Source organism: Leucoraja erinacea, chromosome 18, assembly GCF_028641065.1.
Source record: "Leucoraja erinacea ecotype New England chromosome 18, Leri_hhj_1, whole genome shotgun sequence".
In the NCBI taxonomy this organism is placed as follows: Eukaryota; Metazoa; Chordata; class Chondrichthyes; order Rajiformes; family Rajidae; genus Leucoraja; species Leucoraja erinaceus.
Genome location: NC_073394.1, coordinates 7,346,950 through 7,356,286, shown reverse-complemented (window position 1 = coordinate 7,356,286; position 9,337 = coordinate 7,346,950). Strand labels below are relative to the sequence as shown.

Below are 9,337 nucleotides of genomic sequence, written 5' to 3'. Positions count from 1 at the left end.
TGGCTGTGGGGAAGTAGCTATTCCTGAACCTGGTTGTTGCAGTCTTCAGGCTCCAGTACCTTCTACCTGAAGGTAGCAGGGAGATGAGTGTGGCCAGGATGGTGTGGGTCCTTGATGATACTGCCAGCCTTTTTGAGGCAGCGACTGCGATAAATCCCCTCGATGGAAGGAAGGTCAGAGCCAATGATGGACTGGGCAGTGTTTACTACTTTTTGTAGTCTTTTCCTCTCCAGGGCACTCAAGTTGCCAAACCAAGCCACGAATACTATTGTAGGTTGAAACACTCTTGGCCAACGCCCTTGAGACCAGAATGCTGGAGAAACTCAGCATGACAGGCAGCATTTCTGGAGAGAAGGTAATGGGCGACGTTTCAGGACGTTTCGGGTCGAGACCCTTCTTCAGACTGACTGTCGTGACCCCAAAAGTCACCTGTTACCTTCTCTCCAGAGATGCTGCCTGTCCCGCTGAGTTACTCCAGCATTTTGTGTCTATCATCGATTTAATCCAGCATCTGCAGTTTTTTCCTACACACAAGACTGGTACGTGTGGGAAGGAACTGCAGATGCCGGTTTTGAAGAAGGGTCTCAACCCGAAACGTCACCCATTCCTTTTATCCAGACTTGCTGCCTGTCCTGATGAGGTACTCCAACATTTTTTTGGGGTGACTAGTGGGGTACCGCAAGGCTCGGTGCTGGGACCGCAACTATTTACAATATATATTCATTATTTAGATGAAGGGATTACACGTAACATTAGCAAATTTGCAGATGATACAAAGCTGGTTGGCAGTGTGAACTGTGAGGAGGATGCTATGAGAATGCAGGGTGACTTGGACAGGTTGGGTGAGTGGGCAGGTTCAGTTTAATGTGGATAAATGTGAGCTTATCCAGTTTGTTAGCAAAAACAGGAAGGCAGATTATTATCTAAATTGTGTCAAGTTGGGAAAAGGGGAAGTACAACGGGATCTGGAGGTCCTTGTTCATCAGTCAATGAAAATAAGCATGCAGGTACAGCAGGCAGTGAAGAAAGCAAATGGCGTGTTGGCCTTCATAACAAGAAGAGTTGAATATAAGAGCAAAGAGGTCCTTCTGCAGTTGTACAGGGCCCTGGTGAGACCACACCTGGAGTATTGTGTGTAGTTTTGGTCTCCTGCAGTGTAGGTTCACTAGGTTAATTCCTGGGATGGCAGGACTGTCATATGCTGAGAGAATGGTGCAGTTTGGTTCGTATACTCTAGAATTTAGAAGGATGAGAGGGTATCTTATTGAAACATATAAGATTGTTAAGGGTTTGGACATGCTAGAGGCAGGAAACATGTTCCCGATGTTGGGGGAGTCCAGAACCAGGGGCCATAGTCTAAGAATAAGTGGTAAGCATTTAGAACGGAGATGAGGAGACAATTTTTCTTACAGAGAGTTGTGAGTCTCTGGAATTCTCTGCCTCAGAGGGCGATGGAGGCCGGTTCTCTGGATACTTTCAAGAGAGAGCTAGATAGGGCTCTTAAAAATAGTGGAGTCAGGGGATATGGGGAGAAAGCAGGAAATGGGTACTGATTGTGGATGATCAGCCATGATCACATTGAATGGCGGTGCTGGCTCAAGGGGCCGAATGGCCTACACCTGCACCTATTGTCTATTATCTATTATGTCTACACAAGACCAGAACGTGCAGGAAGGAACTGCAGATCCTGGTTTTAACCGAAGATAGACACAAAAAAGTTGAACTCAGCGGATCAGGCAGCATCTCTGGAGAAAAGGAATAGGTGACGTTTGGGGTCGAGACTATCCAAAGAAGGGCCTTGACCCAAAACGTTACCTATCCCTTTTCTCCGGAGATGCTCCTGACCTGCTGACTTACTCCAGCATTTTGTGTCTGCCCTGGACCACAGAAAACCCAGCCACAGAAACCTCCACCTGAATTTCTTTCTCTGAGGCGGAGAACTGTTCTTTCCAGGTTTGGTGGGACCGTTGTGGGAATTGAAAGCTGGAGGGTTCCGAGACCGAAGCTTCATCAGCCGGCAACGCTCTCGGCTGAGATTGCTGAGGTTGCACTGGGAGGTTAATTAGGCACCGATTAATAGTTCATTTCTGTCCTTAAAATTTGTTAATTAGTACAAAACGTGCTTTATCGCGGGAATTTCCGATCCACAGAATGCCGGCCAAGAAAGTTTCATCCTTTCCTGTTTTAAGGATTCAAGGGCCTGTCCCACGAGCATGCGACTCCATGCAGCAAGCGCTACCTAACGTGGTCGCTTGAGCTGTACGGCCTCGCGGGGCCGGTCCCACTTCGATCGCCAGAGCCGTTTAGAGTTGTGCGGAGCTGGTCCCGACATCGCGCGGGGCTCCAAAAAACCATGTTCAAAACTTCCGCGCGGCAACAGCTTGCTGGCCCGCAGCCGCCTCAACGGCGTACGTCACGTGCGAACTTCCCGCGGACTTCGCTCGCACTTCATGTCACTCACTCGACTTCCGCGCGGCCCCCGCTTCTGGTTAGGTCGCGCTTGCCGCTTGGAGTCGCATGCTCGTGGGACAGGCCCTTAAAATTCGATTTTAGAGATACAGCATGGAAATAGGCCCTTCAGTCCACCGAGCCCATGCTGACCAGCGATCCCTGCACACTGGCGCTGTCCGACAATTGTTAGGGACAATTTACAATTTTTTACCAAAGCCAATTAACCTACTAACCTGTGTTTAAGAGGGAACTGCAGATGCTGGAGAATCGAAGGTTACACAAAAGAGCTGGAGAAACTCAGCGGGTGCAGCAGCATCTATGGAGCGAAGGAAATAGGCAACGTTTCGGGCCGAAACCCTTTGGGTTTCGGCCCGAAACGTTGCCTATTTCCTTCGCTCTATAGATCCTAACCTACTAACCTGTACGTCTTTGGGGGTGTGGGAGGAGATCAGAGCACCAGGAGAAAAGTCACGGGGAGAACGTACAAGCTCCGTACACACAGCACCCGTAGTCGGGATCGAACCTGGGTTTCTGGCGCTGTAAGGCAGCAACTCTACCCCCTGCGCCACCGTGCTGCCTCTCACACTTCTACTTGGGTCATTGACGCATGAAAGTCTTGTCTTCAGGGTCCACTCAGGTAAAGATGAGGAATTTCAGTTGCAATTATAATAATCCAACACTAGAATCTCACGGTGATTTCAAGGGACCTCTTTTTTTTTTGCTCTGAATACGTATACTTTAATTGTGAAGAGGTTACACTATGGAATGAGTAATCCAGATACAAATTGATAGTCAGGAAGTTGTTAGCTCGGATCCCCACAGGGCAATTGGAGAATGTGAATTTGACGAGAAGATATTTGCAACAAGAACGATGTGCACATTTTAACTGATTCGTCAACTCATTTGAGGCCTCGACTCATCCGCACTTAACACCATAAGACATCGGGGCAGAATGAGGCCATTCAGCCCATTGAGTCTGCTCATAGCTTCATAAGTGATAGGAGCAGAATTAGGCCATGTGGCCCATCAAGTGTATTCCGCCATTCAATTAAGGCTGATCTATTTTTCCACCTTATCCCCATTCTCCTGCCTTCTCCCCATAACCACTGACCCCTGTAATTAATCAAGGATCTATCAATCCCCACCTTAAAAATGCCCAATGATTTGGCCTCCACAGCCGGCTGTGACAACGAATTTCACAGATTCACCACCTCTGATTAAAGAAATGTCATTGTAAAGGTGTGTCCTTTTATTCTGAGGCTGTGCCGTCTTATAAGAAGAGAGATCGTTATCTTAACACACAAATATTCTGAAGGACATAAAGTGCGGGAGAACTCAACTCCCTGGAGAACACGGATAGGTGTCGATCCAGTAGCTTTTCATGCATCTAGTCTCCCTCTCCCCTGACTCTCAGTCTGAAGAAGGGTCTCGACCCAAAACGTCACCATGGCTTTTCCTCCAGAGATGCTGCCTGTCCCACTGATTTACACCAGCATTTTGCTTCTATCTTCAGTAGATAAAATAGATGCAATTGGTTCTGAAATGCATTATATTTATTGAAATACCGTGCAGATAGAATCAGAATATCGGCTTCACTCTGCTGCCGTTTTCAATCATACGTGGAAATAACAAAAAACTGAGAGCTAAGTAAGTGGAAAATCACTATTTTATTCGTTCCATTTATGGGCAGCACAGTGGCGCAGCGGTAGAGTTGCTGCCTTACAGCGCCAGAGAGCTGGCTTCAGTCCTGACTTCAGGCGCTGCCCGTACCGAGATTGTACTTGCCCCCCATGACCAGCGTGGATTTTCTCCGAGTTCTTCAGTTGCACCCCACACCCCAAAAAACGTCCAGGTTTGTACTTTAATTTGCTTGGTGTAAATGTAAGTTGTCCTTGGTGTGTGTGGGATAGTCTTAATGTGCGGGGATCGCTGGTGAGCGCTGACTTGGTGGGCCGAAGGGCCTGTTTCCTTGCAGTAATTAAAACAATTTAAAAAAAAAAAGAATATTCCAGAGAGAACGTCTTTGGAATAGTTTAATGTCTGAAGAGAGGGTGAGAAAAGCACTTGGTTTAATGAATGTTGACAACTCTTACAGTCCTTTTTATCATCACTGTGTGGAATGACTGGTATTGAGCACAGCAACATACAAGAGCAGATCAAAGGCTGCTTGTGACTCACCCGCAGTTGTTCTACATTTTAGTTTAGAGAGACAACATGGAAACAGACCCTTCGGCCCATCGAGTCCGCACTGACCAGCGATCCCCGCACATTTAACACTGCACAAGTGGCAATTTTACATTTATACCGGGACAATTAACCTACAAACTTACAAACGTCCGTCTTTGGAGCGTGGGAGGAAACCGAAGATCTCGGAGAAAACCCACGCAGGTCACGGGGAGAGCGTACAAACTCTGCGCAGGCAGCACCCGTAGTCGGGATTGAACCCGGGTCTCCGGCGCTGTAAGGCAGCAACTTTAGCGCTGCGCCACCGTGTCATCATTGTGACACCCAAACGCCTTTCCACCATCGCATGGGAGTGTCTTGGACCAGAGGGCACAGCCTCAGAATAAAAGGACGCGCCTTTAGCAAGGAGATGAGAAGGAATTTCTTTAGTCAGAGGGTGGTGAATTTGTGGAATTCATTGCCACAGACGGCTGTGGAGGCCAAGTCAGTGGATATTTTTAAGGTGGAGATTGATAGATTCTTTGTTAGTACGGGTGTCAGGGGTTATGGGGAGAAGGCAGGAGAATGGGGTTGAGAGTTAGAGGTGGATCACCCATGATACCTTGGAGTTCCTTGGAGTTCATCTTGATAGCAAGCTTTCGTGGGGGGATCTCATTGACAACACGGTCACTAAAGCCAACCAGGATTCCTTAGACGAAACCTCTTTTTCTGCCCAAAGGGAGTGACAACCACAGCATAGACAACATTGGTTAGACGCTTACTGGAATACGCTTCATGCGCCTGGGATCCACACAAAACTGGTCATATCAACAAACTAGAAGGGGTACAGAGGAAAGCAGCATGCTTTTGCATCAGGAACTACAATAGAGTCAGTGTCACCCAGATGCTGTCCGACCTGGAGTGGGAAACGCTGGGAACAAGAAGGGCAAGGAACAGACTAGCCATGTTGTGCAAGATTCAAAAGGGGATGGTGGGCATAATTGCAGATAGATACATAACATACTCAACAGAAAGGAGACCAAGAAAGAGAAATGATATGTAAATAGAAATCCCATTCGCCAGGACAGATATTTGTAAGAACTCGTTATTTGTAAGAACCTTAAGGGAATGGAATAAACTATATAGTCAAATCACCTTCACAAGACAGTTTTAAGGGGGGGGGGCACTAACAGGACGTTAGGATGCACAACACATCCAAGTTGGCGATATGCAGAGTACTGCCCTGCCGACTACAAATTCCAAAGGTTCAGGACAGCCTAAACGTGGGAACACCACCACCCACAGGTTCCCTTCAGTTGTACATCAACCTGATTTGGAAATATTTTGGACACAAGAGACTGCAGATGTTGGAAAGTTGAAAGCACAAAGTGCTGGAGGAACTCACCTGTGTCGGGCACCATCTGTGGGCTACGTCCGGCCATTCCCTCCGTCGATGCTCACTTTTCCGCTGAGTTCTTCCAGAACTTTGTGTTTTGCTCAGAAATACGTCGCTTTGCCCGAATCCTGAAACTCCATCCCCAAGAGTACTGTGGGAGTCCTGCATTCCATCCCCTCCCCTCTCTAACCTCCTCTCCCCTACCCTAGTCATCTAGTCACCCTATCAGGCCCACTGGTTGTATCCTTGTATACCTCTTGTAATCGCTTCTTCCCCAATCAACAAGGGCCATTATGACCTCGACCCTTCCTGGGGTCATCTGTTGCTGGCCCCGATTTGGGGCATCTCCTATTCTATTTTTTTCCAGAGTTGCTGCCTGACCCGCTGAGTTCCTTCATAATTTTGTATCTAACTTTGTTAATCGCGCTGTTCCCTTTATCGTGTATCTGTACGCAGTGGACGGCTCGATTGTAATCATGTATTGTCTTCACACTGACTGGTTAGCGCGCAACAAAAGCTTTTCACTGTACCTCGGTACACATGACAATAAACTAAACTCAAACTCAATGTGGTGCAAAGGGCAACATGCAAAGTGTGCAGAAGGTACACAAAATTGCTGGAGAAACTCAGCGGGTGCAGCAGCATCTATGGAGCGAAGAAAATAGGCGACGTTTGGGGCCGAAACCCTTCTTCAGACTGATGGGGGGTGGGAGGGGAGAAGGAAGGAAAAGGGGAGGAGGAGGAGCCCGAGGGCGGGGGGATGGGAGGAGACAGCTCGAGGGTTAAGGAAGGGGAGGAGACAGCAAGGGCTAGCAAAATTGGGAGAATTCAAGGGCTAGCAAAACAGTGCAGAATACAGTTCTGATCATCGTAGCACACCATTGTCAGAGACAAAGTCCGATGTCCACAATGGGGTACAGGTGAATCGGACAGTACCCGAGCTTACAGAAGGACTGTTCGAAAGCCTGATAACAGGGAGGAAGAAGCTGTGTCCAGAGTCCGGTTCTGCGCGCTTCCAAGCTTCTGATGGGAGCAGGGAGAAGAGGGAATGGCTGAGCTGAGACAAGTCTTTGATTATGTTGGCTGCTTTCCAGAGCCAGCCTGAAATACAGAAGTGTGTGTGTGCCTCACAAGTTCAAGAAGCTATTTGACCATCACCTTCTCAAGGGCAATTAGGGATGTAGAGCGATGCCCAGAGTCTGAAAAATGAATCATTAAAATAATGGTGTGGGAAGGAACTGCAGATGATGGTTTATATCGAAGATAGACACAAAATGCTGGGCTGTGCAGCGGTAGAGTTGCTGCCTTACAGCGCCAGAGACCCGGGTTTGATCCCGACTGTGAATGCTGTCCGTATGGAGTTTGTACATTCTCCCTGCCACCTGCGTGGGTTTTCTCCGAGATGTTTCGTTTCTTCCCACTCTCCAAAAAGGACGTACAGGTTCGTAGGTTAATCGGCTTGGAATGAATGCAAATTGTCCCCAGTGTGTGTAGGGCAGTGTTCACACGCAGGGATCGCTGGGCAGTGCGGACTCAGTGGCACCGAAGCTGTCTCCGCGCTGTTCACTAAACTAAACTAAACTCAGCAGGTCAGGCAACATCTCTGGGGAAAAGGAACAGGTGAAGTGTCCGGACCTGAAACGCCCCCATTCCTTTTCTCCACAGGTGCTGTCTGACGAGCTGAGTTACCCCAGCATTTTGTGTCCAACGAAAATAATGCATTTGATTCAGAGGTACAAAGGTACTCAGAGGTCACAGGTACTCAGAGGTCAAAGGTACTCAGAGGTCAAAGGTACTCAGAGGTCAAAGGTACTCAGAGGTTAAAGGAACTCAGAGGTCAAAGGGACAGAGGTCACAGGTACTCATTTGGAAAGTGGTGAAATCATTGGACAAAGTCAGCATGGATTTACGAAAGGTAAATCATGTCTGACGAATCTTATAGAATTTTTCGAGGATGTAACTAGTAGCGTGGATAGGGGAGAACCAGTGGATGTGGTGTATCTGGACTTCCAGAAGGCTTTCGACAAGGTCCCACATAAGAGATTAGTATACAAACTTAAAGCACAAGGCATTGGGGGTTCAGTATTGATGTGGATAGAGAACTGGCTGGCAAACAGGAAGCAAAGAGTAGGAGTAAACGGGTCCTTTTCACAATGGCAGGCAGTGACTAGTGGGGTACCCCAAGGCTCAGTACTGGGACCCCAGCTATTTACAATATATATTAATGATCTGGATGAGGGAATTGAAGGCAATATCTCCAGGTTTGCGGATGACACTAAGCTGGGGGGCAGTGTTAGCTGTGAGGAGGATGCTAGGAGACTGCAGGGTGACTTGGATAGGCTGGGTGAGTGGGCAAATGTTTGGCAGATGCAGTATAATGTGGATAAATGTGAGGTTATCCATTTTGGTGGCAAAAACAGGAAAGCAGACTATTATCTAAATGGTGGCCGATTGGAAAGGGGGAGATGCAGCGAGACCTGGGTGTCATGGTACACAGTCATTGAAGGTAGGCATGCAGGTGCAGCAGGCAGTAAAGAAAGCGAATGGTATGTTAGCTTTCATTGCAAAAGGATTTGAGTATAGGAGCAGGGAGGTTCTACTGCAGTTGTACAGGGTCTTGGTGAGACCACACCTGGAGTATTGCGTACAGTTTTGGTCTCCAAATCTGAGGAAGGACATTATTGCCATAGAGGGAGTGCAGAGACGGTTCACCAGACTGATTCCTGGGATGTCAGGACTGTCTTATGAAGAAAGACTGGATAGACTTGGTTTATACTCTCTAGAATTTAGAAGATTGAAGGGGATCTTATAGAAATATACAAAATTCTTAAGGGGTTGGACAGGCTAGATGCAGGAAGATTGTTCTCGATGTTGGGGAAGTCCAGGACCAGGGGTCACAGCTTAAGGATAAAGGGGAAATCCTTTAAAACCGAGATGAGAAGAACTTTTTTCACACAGAGAGTGGTGAATCTCTGGAACTCTCTGCCACAGAGGGTAGTTGAGGCCAGTTCATTGGCTATATTTAAGAGGGAGTTAGATGTGGTCCTTGTGGCTAAGGGGATCAGGGGGTATGGAGAGAAGGCAGGTACGGGATACTGAGTTGGATGATCAGCCATGATCATATTGAATGGCGGTGCAGGCTCGAAGGGCCGAATGGCCTACTCCTGCACCTAATTTCTATGTTTCTATGTTTCTACTCAGAGGTCAAAGGTACTCAGAGGTCAAAGGTACTCAGAGGTCAAAGGTTCTCAGAGGTCACAGATACTCAGAGGACAAAGGTACTCAGAGGTTAACGGAACTCAGAGGTCAAAGGGACAGAGGCCAAAG

General features: G+C 47.7%; 1 protein-coding gene across 1 annotated transcript in view; it reads left to right on the top strand.

Annotated features, from left to right (window-relative positions):
* The window catches only part of shank2b (SH3 and multiple ankyrin repeat domains 2b), a 463,010-nt gene that overhangs the window by 28,736 nt on the left and 424,937 nt on the right, over window positions 1–9,337 (top strand). The gene's annotated exons all lie outside the window — the stretch shown is intronic.